The sequence below is a fragment of the Nerophis lumbriciformis genome, linkage group LG04 (assembly GCF_033978685.3).
Source record: "Nerophis lumbriciformis linkage group LG04, RoL_Nlum_v2.1, whole genome shotgun sequence".
Classification (NCBI taxonomy): Eukaryota; Metazoa; Chordata; class Actinopteri; order Syngnathiformes; family Syngnathidae; genus Nerophis; species Nerophis lumbriciformis.
This window is the reverse complement of record NC_084551.2, coordinates 43,816,558-43,831,654: the sequence shown is the minus strand read 5'-3', so window position 1 is coordinate 43,831,654 and position 15,097 is coordinate 43,816,558.

Below are 15,097 nucleotides of genomic sequence, written 5' to 3'. Positions count from 1 at the left end.
ACATTCAATCTGACAGTTATTGAAACATAACTCCTAAACTACACATGCAAAATGATTAATAATGCCTGGAAAAATGTATCTCTGTGAATTTTACTGGAGAAAAAATATTTTGTAAGGTTTGTAAAATTACAAGTTTGTTATTTTTTACTCAATTTGACAGTATAACTGTCATACTAAATATGAAAGTTATATAAACATAACTCCAAAACCAAACTTGCAATCCGTCTAAAAATGCCTGTAATATTGAATCTAAGTTTTACCAAAATCAGGTATTTTGGTAAGGTTTACGAACACAAAAATTAAGTTTTACTCATAATGACAGTATAACTGCCACGTTCAAAATGACAGTTATTTAAACATAACTCCTAAACCACACATACAAAATGACTAATAATGCCTGGAGAAATGCATCTTTGTGAGTTTTACTGGAAAATAATATTTTGTAAGGTTTTTAAAGACACAAGTTAGTTTTTTTTACTCAATATGACAGTATAAATGTCATACTAAATATGAAAGTTATATAAACATTACTCCAAAACCAAACATGCATTATGTCTAAAAATGACTGTAAAATTGTATCTATGTGAGTTTTACTACAATCAGGTATTTTGGTAAGGTTTACAAATACAAAAATTAAGTTTTACTCATAATGACAGTATAACTGCCACACGCAATATGACAGTTATTTAAACATAACTCCTAAACCACACATGCTAAATGGCTAATAATGCCTGGAGAAATGTACCTTTGTGAATTTTTACTGGGAAAAAAACAAACATTTTGTAAGGTTTGTAAAGACACAAGTTATTTTTTTGTACTCCATATGACAGTGTCACTGTCATACAAAATGTAAAAGTTATATAAACATAACTCCAAAACCAAACATGCATTATGTCTAAAAATGCTTATAATATTGTATCCATGTGATTTTTAGTAGAATCAATTGTTTTTGTAAGGTTTGTAAATACAAAATTTTGGTTTTACTCACTATGACAGTATACTGTCACATTCAATCTGACTGTTATTTAAACATAAATTCTAAACCACAGATGCAAAATGGCTAATAATGCCTGGAGAAATGTATTTTTGTGAGTTTTACTGGAAAAAATTATTTTGTAAAGTTTGTATAGACACAAGTTAGTTTTTTTTAACTCAATATGATGGTATAACTGTCTTACTAAATTTCAACGATGTATAAACAAAACTTCAAAATCAAACATGCAATCCGTCTAAAAATGCCTGTAATATTGAATCTATGTGTATTTCACTACAATCAGGTATTTTGTTAAGGTTTACAAATACAAAAATAAGGGTTTACTCATAATGACAGTATAACTGCCACACTCAATATGACAGTTATATAAACATAACTCGAAAACCAAACATGCATTATATCTAAAAATGCCTGTAATATTGTATCCATGTGAGTTTTACTAGAATCAGTTGTTTTTGTAAGGTTTGCAAATACAAAATATTGGTTTTACTCATTATGACAGTTTACTGCTGTCATATTGAGTAAAAAAAAAACTAACTTGTGTTTTTACAAACCTTACAAAATATTTTTTTCCAGAAAAATTCACAGAGATACATTTCTCAAGGCATTATTATTGTTTGTTTTAGGAGTTATATTTACAAAACTGTCATTATAATGTGGCAGTTATCCGTCATTATGAGTAAAACCTAATTTCCTTATTTGTAATCCTTACCAAAATACCTGATTCTGGTAAAAATCAAATAGATTCAATATTACACACATTTTTAGACGGATTGCGTGTTTGGTTTTGGAGTTATGTTTATATAACTTTTTATATTTAGTATGACAGTTATACTGTCATATTAAGTAAAAAAAACAAAACAAATGTGTGTCTTTACAAACCTTACAAAATATATTTTTTCCAGTAAAACTCACAAAGAACTCTCCAGGCATTATTAGCCATTTTGCATATGTGGTTTAGGTTTTATGTTTACATAACCGTCATATTGAGTTTGGCAGTTATACTGTCATTATGAGTAAATCCTAATTTTTGTATTTGTAAACCTTACCAAAATACCTGATTCTAGTAAAACTCACATAGATTCAATACAACAGGCATTTTTAGACGGATTGCATGTTTGGTTTTGGAGTCATGTTTATATAACTTTCATATTTAGTATGACAGTTATAATGTCATATTACGGTAAGTAAAAAAAAACTAACTTGTGTCTTTACAAACCTTACAAACTATTGTTTTCCAGTAAAACTCGAAAAGATACATTTTTCCAGGCAAAATTAACCAATATGCATGTGATTTAGGAGTTATGTTTAAATAACTGTCATATTGTGCGTGACAGTATACTGTCATCGTGAGTAAAAACAATATTTTGTATTTGCAAACCTTACAAAAACAACTGATTCTATTAAAACTCACATGGATACAATATTAAAGGCATTTTTAGACATAATGCATGTTTGGTTTTGGAGTTATAATTATGTAACTTTTACATTTAGTATGACAGTTATACTGTCATATTGAGTAAAAAAAAAAAACTTGTTTCTTTACAAACCTTACAAAATATTTTTTTCCCCAGTAAAACTCACAAAGATACATTTTTCCAGGGATTATTAGCAATTTTGCATGTGTGGTTTAGGAGTTATATTTAAATAACTGTCATATTGAGTGTGGCAGTTATACTGTCATTATGAGTAAAACCTATTTTTTGCATTTGTAAACCTTAACAAAATACCTGATTCTAGTAAAACTCACATAGATTCAATATTACAGGCATTTTTAGATGGATTGCATGTTTGGTTTTGAAGTTATGTTTATATAACTTTCAAATTAAGTAAGACAGTTATACCATCATATTGAGTAAAAAAACCCAACGTGTTTCTTTATAAACCTTACAAATTCTTTTTTTTCCAGTAAAACTCACATAGATACATTTTTCCAGGAATTATTAGCCATTGAGCATGTGTGGTTTAGGAGTTATGTTTAAATAACTGTCATATTGAACGTGGCAGTTATACTGTCATATTGAGTAAAACCTAATTTTTGCATTTGTAAACCTTGGATTCAATATTACAGGCATTTTTAGACAGATTGCAAGTTTGGTTTTGGAGCTATGTTTATATAACTTTCATATTTAGTATGACAGATAAACTGTTTATTGAGTAAAAAAAACTAACTTTCTTTACAAACCTTACAAAATATTTTTTTCCAGTAAAACTCACAAAAATACATTTCTCCAGGCATTATTAGCCATTTTGCATGTGTGTTTTAGGAGTTATGTTCAAATATGTGTCATATTGAATGTGACAGTATACTGTCATTATGAGTAAAACCCATATTTTGTATTTGCAAACCATACAAAAACAACTGATTCTAGTAAAACTCACATGGATACAATAATAAAGGCATTTTTAGACATAATGCATGTTTGGTTTTGGAGTTATGTTTATATAACTTTCATATTTAGAATGACAGTTAAACTGTCATATTGAGTAAAAAAAAAACTTGTGTCTTAACAAACCTTACAAAATAGTTTTTTCCACTAAAACTCACAAAGATACATTTCTCCAGGCATTATTAGCCATTTAGCATGTTTGGTTTAGGAGTTATGTTTAAATAACTGTCATATTGAATATGTCAGTTATACTGTCATTATGAGTAAAACCTAATTTTTGTATGTAAACCTTACCAAAATACCTGATTCTGGTAAAACTACATAGATACAATATTACAGGCATTTTAGACATTATGCATGTTTAATTTTGGAGTAATGTTTGTATAACTTTCAAATTTAGTATGATAGTTATACTGTCAAATTGAATTAAAAAACTAATTTGCGTCTTTGCAAACCTTACAAAATATATTTTGTCTCGTAAAACTAACAAAGATACATGTCTACAGGCATTTTTAGCCATTTTGCATATGTTGTTTAGAAGTTATGTTTAAATACATTTGTATTGCTTTTTTTCGCATTATCTCAGGATTTTAAGAACATTACTGTCATATTGAATAAAAAACTAGTTTTTGTGTTTGCAAGATCTAAAAAAGCATATGTTTCGAGTAAAACTCCCAAGATGCATTATGTCAGGCATTATTAGCCATTTTTCATGTGTAGTTTAGGAGTTTTGTTTAAATAACTGTCATATTGAGTGTGACAGTATACTGTCATAGTGACAAAACTTATTTTTTGTTTTTACAAACCTTACAAAAACAACTGATTCTAGTAAAACTCACATGGATTCGATATAAAAGGCATTTTTAGACATTTTTCATGTTCGGTTTAGGAATTATGTGTGAATATAGTTATTGCTTTTTTCGCATTATCTCAGGATTTTAAGAACATTACTGTTATATTGAGTAAAATACTACTTTTTGTATTTGCAAGCCTTAAAAAAGCATATGTTTTGAGTACATTTCAAGAGTTTGCATTGTTTTAGGCATTATTAGCCATTTTGCATTTGTGGTTTAGGAGTTATGTTTACATAACCGTCTTGAGTGTGGCAGTTATACTGTCATGAGTAAAACCTAATTTTTGTATTTGTAAACCTTACCAAAATACCTGATTCTGGTAAAACACATAGATTCAATATTAAAGGATTTTTTAGACATAATGCATGTTTTTTTTTGAGTTTTGTTTATATAACTTTCATATTTAGTATGACAGTTATACCATCATATTGAGTAAAAAAAACTAATTTGTCTCTTTACAAACCTTACAAAATAATTTTTTCCAGAAAAACTCACAAAAAAACTGACAACTCTGTGTCGCAGGGTTCTCTCCAGGACCGACAAACTGTGGCCAGGCGTTACCAAGGTTACAATGTTTTTATTTTTCTTTCCAGTTCAAAAGTCTTTTTCCTTTTTCAGTTCAACAAGTCTTTCTCCTTCCCTTCTCTCTCGCCTTCTGGCTTCCCTCTAAATTTTCAGCTCCCCCTCTGCGGTCACCAACGCTGCTTGCTAATAAAGAGACAGGTGATTAGATAACTCGTTCCAGCTGAGACATCCACTCACCTGTCATCTGATTCACAGCCGGCTCCTGCACATGCCCCGCCCACAGGCGACGCGTGGACCACGCCCCCTCAAACATGCCTCCACCGCCAGTCTCAGGCCGGCAGCCGTCCCGCCGCGCCGACTTCCTCTCGCGGCCCTCTACGGGGGGAGTTTGGCACGGCCATCTGGGCCCCCGGTCTGTGGACCACCTGGATGTTGTAGGGTTGCAACGCGAGGTACCGCCGGGTGATCCTCGCATTGGCATCCTTCATGCGGCGGAGCCATTGGAACGGTTTGTGGTCCGAGCAGAGGCTGAAGGCGTGCCCCAACAGGTAGTACCGAAGGGCCCCGACCGCCCACCGGATGGCGAGGAACTCCCTCTCTACCGTGCTGTACCTCGCCTTCCGGTCCGAGAGTTTTCAGCTGATGTACAGGACGGGGCGGTCGACGCCCCCCACTCGCTGGGACAGTACCGCCCCCAGCCCCCTGCCCGACGCGTCTGCCTGCAGACAGAAAGGAATGGCAAAGTTAGGCATGCACAGTACCGGCTCCTCGCAGAGGGCTTTTTTTACCTTCTCAAACACCCGCTGGCACTGCTCCGACCACTGGACCAGTTCTGGATCCACTTTCCGGGTGAGGTCAGTCAGTGGGCTGGTCAGGTCCAAAAACCGGGGGAAGGAACCGGCGTTAGAAGCCCGCCAGCCCCAAAAAACGCCTCACCTCTTTTTTTGTCTTGGGAGGTGGACAAGCTGCGATGGCCGCTGTCTTGTTCAACTGTGGCCGCACCTGTCTCCCCCCCTCCAACAAGTGGTACCCCAGATACTGTACCTCCCTCCGGCCAACTGGCTGGCCCCAACTCCTCCTCTTCCCTCACTACCGTCACCATGGAAACAGGCTACGCCTCCCTCCTTGACTTCAGTAGGTTAAGATGGTAAATTTGGGTGCCTCCGCCCCGGTCCGAGCGCCGAACCTCGTAGTCCACATCACCCACTTGCTGTGTGACCTCAATAGGACCTTGCCAGCGCTCAAGTAATTTGGAGCTGGAAGTTGGGAGCAATACAAGCACTTTTTCTCCCGGTGAAAATTTTCTTAGCTCCCCGTTATACGTGCGCTGCTGACGTTCCTGTGCACGGAGCAAATTCTCGCGTGACAAGTGCCCCACCGTGTGGAGTTTTGCTCGCATGTCCATGACATACTGGATTTCGTTTTTGCTGGAGCTTGGCCCCTCCTCCCAGCTTTCCTTAATTATGTCCAGCACTCCGCGCGGCTTCCTGCCGTATAATAACTCAAAGGGCGTAAAGCCGATGGAGGCCTGAGGTACCTCCCGTATCGCAAACATTAGGGGCTCCAGCCATTTATCCCAATTTGGTTTGTCCTTGTGCGTGACCTTACGGATCATGGTTTTCAGCGTCTTGTTTAACCGCTCCACCAGCCCGTCTGTTTGTGGGTGGTACGCACTGGTGCGGATCGCTTTAATTCCCAATAATCCGTATAGTTCCTTTATTGTGCGCGACATAAAGGACGTGCCCTGGTCAGTCAGAATCTCTTTCGGGATTCCGACTCGGGAGATGACCTGAAACAGCGCTTGCGCCATGCTCTTGGCGGAGACAGAGTGCAGAGGCACTGCTTCGGGATAGCGCATTGCGTAATCCACCAGGACTAGCACGAAGCGGTATCCCCGTGTGCTCGGGTGAAATGGTCCGATGAGGTCCATTCCAATTCTCTCGAATGGGACCTCCATAAGCGGCAATGGGCGCAAGGGCGCCTTCCGGATGGCCGCTGGATTCACCAGTCTGCCCGAATGCCCGGCCAATAGAATCGGACCATGACCCGATTGAGTGTTTTATCGTAGCCCATGTGGCCAGACATGGGGTTAAAATACGCCACCTGGAAAACCATTTCCCGGTGGCGTTTTGGCACAGACAACTGGGTGGATTCTTCTCTGGTTTGAGTGTCACGGGTCACTCGGTATATAACCTGTACCTAATAATCGAAAAGTGGGGGTATATCCGTGCTTTTCCCGGGCGCACCAGCTGACCGTCGATGTAATCCACCTGGTCCCAGGCCACGCGCAAGGTTTCATCACGGGACTGCTCGAGGGGAAAATCCTCCGTAGGGTGCCAATGGGGCCCTGGGGGGACTTCCCGCGAAGCCCCCGTCGGTTCCCACTCGGCAGTGTCGGGAACCCGCATCGCCACAGAGTAAAGCGCGGATACTCCCCTTTCCTACACCCCATGAACGCATCCCCACACATTGCGTCACTAGAAAATGAAATCCCGGCCAATTTGTCCCTAATATTACGGGATGAGTAAGATGCGTGCTTACCGCAACCTTGACACTATACTTTTGTCCCTGATACCAAATTTGGTATCAGGGACAAAAAAAATGGGATACGTGTGCACATCCCCATGAATACACCTTATTTGCCCCTGTGTCGAACCAGGTTTTGGTGGATCATGGACTGTCTACAGCCCGAAGCCACCATTGCCCGATATGTACTCCCTTGTACCCTTACCGGGACACAGTACATCTCCCCTGGATCGGGGGCGGGCGCTGGGAGACCAACAACCCGCATCACCTGTCCCACCTCCATCAGGGAGCAATCTCGCCTCACGTGACCAGGCTGTCCGCACCCCCAGCACACCGGCCCTGGTGTTCAAGGTGCCGTCTGCGGGGGAAGCCCCCTTTCAGCAGCGCCAGGAACCTGCTCGTGGGTCCAGGTCGCCCACTCCGGTTGCGCAAGTCGTCTCCGCGGGGCTGGGACGGGCTGTTCTCCCGCCCGTGGCGCTGGGGTGGGTTTTTCGGGCATCTTCAGCTCCCGGTGGACCGCCAGGTGGTTCTCGGCTAGGACCACTGCGGCAATCAGGTCCCGCGGACGCTGGTACCGCCCCCAACGCATGCAGTCCTGGAGGGGATGGCGTCGAGGAACTGCTCCAGGAGGATACGCTCGAACATCCGGCTCTCTTCTAGCTGTGGTTCGAACCACCGGGTGGCCACGTCTTGAAGCTGCTGCGCCAGTGCAAACGGGCGGTCCTCGGGACCCAGTCGCATTGCGCGGAACCGGCGTCGGTGGTCCTCCGGGTGACTCCCGACCCGGTCTAATATTGTGCGACGGAGGTTGGGGAAGTGCACCCGGACTTCCGCTGGGAGACTATGCGCCGCCCGTTGCGCCTCCCCCGCCAGGAGCGGCAGCAGCTTCACACCCCACTCGGTCTCTGGCCATTCGCACGCTGTTGCCGTGGCCTCGAAGAGGTCGAGGAACACCAGTGGGTCTTCGCCTTCCGTCATCCGCAGCATGGCGGCTGTTTTTCAAGCCTCCTCCCGCCTGGCTCACCAGCACCTGCAGGATCTGGGCCTGCTGGCGGCCCGTCTCCATCTGCTGCTGGCTGGCCGGTGACATCTCCGCCAACACTCTTCCGAGCGCTTCCAGGGGGGTTGGGGCTGACATTTCTTTCTCGGTCCTTGCTTTATTGGGCGCCAAATGTGACAACTCTGTGTCACAGGGTTCTCTCCAGGACCGACAAACTTTGGCCAGGCGTTACCGAAGTTACAATGTTTTTATTTTTCTTTCCAGTTCAAAAGTATTTTTCCTCTTTCAGTTCAACAAGTCTTTCTCCTTCCCTTCTCTCTCGCCTTCCAGCTTCCCTCTAGCTTTTCAGCTCCCCCTCTGCGGTCACCAACGCTGCTAATAAAGAGACAGGTGATTAGATAACTCGTTCCAGCTGAAACATCCACTCACCTGTCATCTGCTTCACAGCCGGCTCCTGCACATGCCCCGCCCACAGGCAACGCGTGGACCACACCCCTCCACAAATACATTTCTCCAGGCATTATTAGCCATTTTGCATGTGTGGTTTAGGAGTTATGTTTAAATAACTGTCAGATTGAATGTGACAGTATACTGTCAGTGAGTAAAACCAATATTTTGTATTTGCAAACCTTACAAGAAAAACTGATTCTAGTAAAACTCACATGGATACAATATTACAGGCATTTTTAGACAATGCATGTTTGGTTTTGGAGTTATGTTTATATAACTTTCACATTTAGTATGACAGTTATACTGTCCTATTGAGTAAAAAAAAGTAACTTGTGTCATTACAAACCTTACAAAATATATTTTTTTCCAGTGAAACTCAAACATACATTTCTCCAGGCATTAATAGCCATTTTGCATGTGTGGTTTAGGAGTTACGTTTACATAACTGTCATATTGCGTGTGGCAGTTATACTGTCATTATGAGTAAAACCTAATTTTTGTATTTGTAAACCTTACCAAAATACCTGATTCTGGTAAAACTCACATATACAATATTGCAGGCATTTTTAGACATAATGCATGTTTGGTTTTGGAATTATGTTTATATAACATTTGGATTTAGTATAAAAGTTAAACCATCATATTGAGTAAAAAAAACTAACTTGTGTCTTTACAAACCTTACAAATTATTTGTTTCCAGTAAAACTCACTAAGATACATTCCTCCAGTCATTATTAGCCATTGAACATGTTTGGTTTAGGAGTTATGTTTAAATAACTGTCATTTTTAAAGTGGCAGTTATACTGTCATGAGTAAAACCTAATTTTTGTATTTGTAAACCTTACCAAAATACCTGATTCTAGTAAAACTCAGATTCAATGGCATTTTTAGATATAATGCATGTTTGGTTTTGGAGTTATGTTTATATAACTTTTACATTTAGTATGACAGTTATGCTGTCATATTGAGTGAAAAAAACTAACTTGTGTCTTTGCAAACCTTGAAAAATATTTTTTTCCCCAGTAAAACTCAGATACATTTATCCAGGCATTATTGGCTATTTTGCATGTGTGGTATAGGAGTTATGTTTAAATAACTGTCAGATTGAATGTGGCAGTACTGTAATAGTGAGTAAAACCTGATTTTTGTATTTGTAAACCTTACCAAAATACCCGATTCTGGTAAAACTCACAAAGACACAATATGACAGGCATTTTTAGACATAATGCAAGTTTGGTTTTGGAGTTATGTTTATATAACATTGTCAAGTGTTTTGCTTTTTTCACTGTGCTTATCCCACACTTGAAGGGATGTACCAATGCTTAATGTGGCTTCTGGATTTCACTCAAAAGACCAGACGTAGTTATTGTTTTCCCTTTTATTTTCCTTTGGTTTGCAACAGTTTTTCCAACAAAGAAACACCTTTTTTTTCCTTTAGTCTTTTTAGCAGTCTTTAGCAGACTTTAGCAGACTTTAGCAGATTTTAGTAGACTTTAGTAGACTTTAGTTTCTTTAGCTGTCTTTAGTAGCCTTTGGTAGCCTTTAGTAGGTGAAAAACCTTTAAGGACAAAACACCACAAAATTAACATGCTGTAAAAAATCAATCAATTATCAATCCCATAATTTACAATTATTAATTAGGCTATCAAATTATTAACTATTAAACAAGTGCAAGAAAATGGAATAATATTTTCCCTTTAAGTTAACACAGACTTTGAATAAATTGTCTCAACATAAATGCACCAAGATACATATAAAATACATTTAAACACCAGAAACACAATAGATAAATGCAGCAGAAAACCCAATATTTAAATACATAAATAACTAGCTAATTAACCACCTATTTTAGATACATATTCAAAATCCATATCCAATATAAATATATTATTAATTTAGCAGTGAAACACTCAATCTTAAACGCTGTCTATAGGTAAAAAAATGCCCCTTTTTCTATGCCTTCACCAGCAGCCAATGATCCAACACAGTTAAATCAAACACTTTAAATTGAGTGACTTCACCCTCCTGATGAAGCAAACTGCTCCAACATTAATCAAACTAAGCAAATATTATCAACACTTCCTTACTAAACAACAGTTACATAAAACACTGTGTGTATTTAGCCTCCAGGCTAAGCACGCTACATGCACACAACTCCCCCGCACCACCCCATCTCACCAGCGCAACAAGTGCGCCACACCTACAAAGAGAATTAAAGTGCAATCTTACCGGCTGTCCGTTCAGCTTTGGGTTTTGGTACACTTTTGGCACAACTCTGGGTTAACTGTAATGAACCAAACCTTTCTCCACTCTGCGCTGGCGTCTTTTGTACTCCTTGATTTGACACAGCTGTCTAATTACCGGGCAGCGCACCAGCAGATGATACGGGAGCTCGCCTCGCTACACCTGCACGTGAACGTAAACTGATCGGCTCTGTCTAATAATGCCTGGAGACATGCATCTTTGTTAGTTTTACTAGAAAAATTATATTTTGTAAGGTTTGCAACGATGCAAGTTAGTTTTTTTAATTTCAATATGACAGTATAACTGTCATACTAAATATGAAAGTTATATAAACATAACTCCAAAAGTAAACATGCATTATGTCTAACAATGCCTAAAATATTGCATCATTGTGAGTTTTACCAGAATCAGGTAATTTGGTAAGGTTTACAAATACAAAAATTAAGTTTTACTCTAATGACAGTATAACTGCTACATTCAATTTGACAGTTATTTAAACATAACTTCCTAACCACACATGCAAAAAGGCTAATAAAGCCTAAAACAATGCATCCTTGTGAGTTTTACTCGAAACATATGCCTTTTGAAGGCTTGCAAACATTAAAAGTAGTTTTTTACTCAATATGACAGTAATGTTCTCACAATCCTGAGATAATGCGAAAAAAGCAATACAATTGTTTTTCAACATAATTCCTACACCAAACATGCAACATGTCTAATAATGCCTGGAGACATGTATCTTTTGTTAGTTTTACTAGAAAAATTATCTTTTGTAAGTTTTGCAAAGACGCAAGTTAGTTTTTTTTAATTCAATATGACAGTATAAATGTCATACTAAATGTTACATTCAGTATGACAGTATTACTGTCTTATTGAGTAAAAAAAACTAACTTTTGTCTTTACAAACTTTACAATTTTTTTTTTTCCAGTAAAACTCAAAAAGATACATTTCTCCAGGCATTATTAACCATTTTGCATGTGTGGTTTAGGAGTTATGTTTACATAACTGTCATATTGAATGTGGCAGTTATACTGTCATTATGAGTAAAACCTAATTTTTGTATATGCAAACCTTACCAAATTACATAATTCTGGTAAAACTCACATAGATACAATATTACAGGCATTTTTAGATATAATGCAGGTTTGGTTTTGGAGTTATGTTTATATAACTTTCATATTTAGTATGACAGCTATACCATCATATTGAGTAAAAAAAAATAACTTGTGTCTTTTATAAACCTTACAAATTCATTGTTTCCAGTAAAACTCACATAGATACATTTTTCCAGGCATTATTAGCCATTGAGCATGTTTGGTTTAGGAGTTATGTTTAAATAACAGTCATTTTGAATATGGCAGTTACACTGTCATTATGAGTAAAACCTAATTTTTTTATTAGAAACCTGACCAAAATACCTGATTCTAGTAAAACTCACACATATTCAATATTACAGGCATTTTTAGACGGATTGCATGTTTGGATATGGAGTTATGTTTATATAACTTTTACATTTAGTATGACAGTTATACTGTCCATCCATCCATCCATTTTCTACTGCTTATTCCCTTCGGGGTCGCGGGGGGCGCTGGAGTCTATCTCAGCTACAATCGGGCGGAAGGCGGGGTACACAAGTCGCCACCTCATCATATTGAGTAAAAAAAACTAACTTGTGTCTTTACAAACCTTACAAACTATTTTTTTCCCAGTAATCTCACAAAGATACATTTCTCCAGGCACTATTAGCCATTTTGCATGTGTGGTTTAGTAGTTATGCTTAAATAACTGTCAGATTGAATGTGACAGTATACTGTCATAGTGAGTAAAACCAATATTTTGTATTTGCAAACCTTACAAAAACAACTGATTCTAGTAAAACTCGCATGGATACAATATTACAGGCATTTTTAGACATAATGCATGTTTTATTTTGGAGTTATGTTTATGTATTTTTTTTACATTTAGTATTACAGATATACTGTCATATTGAGTAAAAAAACATAACTTTTGTCTTTACAAACCTTACAAAATATATTTTTTCCAGTGAAACTCACAAAGATACATTTCTCCAGGCATTATTAACCATTTTGCATGTGTCGTTTAGGAGTTATGTTTAAATAACTGTCATATTGAGTGTGGCACTTATACTGTCATTATGAGTAAAACCTAATTTTTTTATTTGTAAACATTACCAAAATACCTGATTCTAGTAAAACTCACATAGATTCAATATTACATGCATTTTAGACTGATTGCATGTTTGGTTTTGGAATTATGTATATATAACTTTAATATTTAGTATGACAGTTATACTGTCATATTCAGTAAAAAAAACACTAATGTGTGTCTTTACAAACCTTACAAAATATTTTTTTCCCAGTAAAACTCACAAAGATACATTTCTCCAGGCATTATTAACCAATTTGCATGTGTGGTTTAGGAGTTATGTTTAAATAACTGTCAGATTGAATGTGACAGTACACTGTCATTATAAGTAAAACCTAATTTTTGTATGTAAACCTTACCAAAATACCTGATTCTGGTAAAACTCACATAGATACAATATTACAGGCTTTTTTTTTTTTTTTTAGACATAATGCATGTTTGGTTTTGGAGTTATGTTTATATAACTTTCATATTTAGTATGACACTTATACCATCATATTGAGTAAAAAAAAAACTTACTTGTGTCTTTATAAACCTTAAAAATGATTTATTTCCAGTAAAACTCACATAGATAATTTTTTCCAGGCATTATTAGCCATTGAGCATGTTTGGTTTAGGAGTTATGTTTAAATAACTGTCATTTTGAACATGGCGGTCATTATGAGTAAAACCTAATTTGTGTATTAGTAAACCTTACCAAAATACCTGATTCTAGTAAAACTCACACATATTCAATATTACAAGCATATTTAGACGGATTGCATGTTTGGATTCGGAGTTATGTTTATATAACTTTTACATTTAGTGTGACAGTCATACTGTCATATTGATTAAAAAAAACTAACTTGTGTCTTTACAAACCTTACAAAATATTGTTTTCCAGTGAAACTCACAAAGATACATTTCTCCAGGCTTTATTAGCCATTTTGAATGTGTGGTTTAGGAGGTATGTTTAAATAACTGTCAGATTGAATGTGACAGTATACTGTCATAGTGAGTAAAACCAATATTTTGTATTTGCAAAACTTACAAAAACAACTGATTCTAGTAAAACTCAAATGGATACAATATTACAGAAATTTTTAGACATAATGCATGTTTGGTTTTGGACTTATGTTTATTTAACTTTCATATTTAGTACGACAGTTACGCTGTCATATTGAGAAACCTTTTTTTTTTTTCCAGTAAAACTTACAAAGATACATTTTTCCAGGCATTATTAGCCATTTAGCATGTTTGGTTTAGGAGTTATGATTAAATAACTGTCATATTGAGTGTGGCAGTTACACTGTCATTATAAGTAAAACCTAATTTTTGTATTTGTAAACCTTACCAAAATACATGATTCTGGTAAAACTCACATTTAAACAATTTTACAGGCATTTTAATACATAATGCATGTTTGGTTTTAGGGTTATGTTTATATAACTTTCATATTTAGTATGACAGTTATGCCATTATATTGAGTAAAAAAAACTAACTTGTGTCTTTATAAACCTTAAAAATTATTTTTTTCCAGTAAAACTCACAAAGATACATTTCTCCAGGCATTATTAGCCATTAATCATGTTTGGTTTAGGAGTTATGTTTAAATAACTGTCATATAAAATGTGTGGCAGTTATACTGTCATTATGAGTAAAACCTAATTTTTGTATTAGAAACCTTACCAAAATACCTGATTCTAGTAAAACTCACATATATTCAATATTACAGGCATTTTTAGACGGATTGCATGTTTGGTTTTGGAGTTATGTTTATATAACTTTAATATTTAGTATGACAGTTAAACTGTCATATTAACTAAAAAAAAAACTAACTTGTGTCTTTACAAACCTTACAAAATATTTTTTTTTCCGGTAAAACTCACAAAGATACATTTATCCAGGCATTATTAGCCATTTAGCATGTTTGGTTTAGGAGTTATGTTTAAATAACTGTTATTTTGA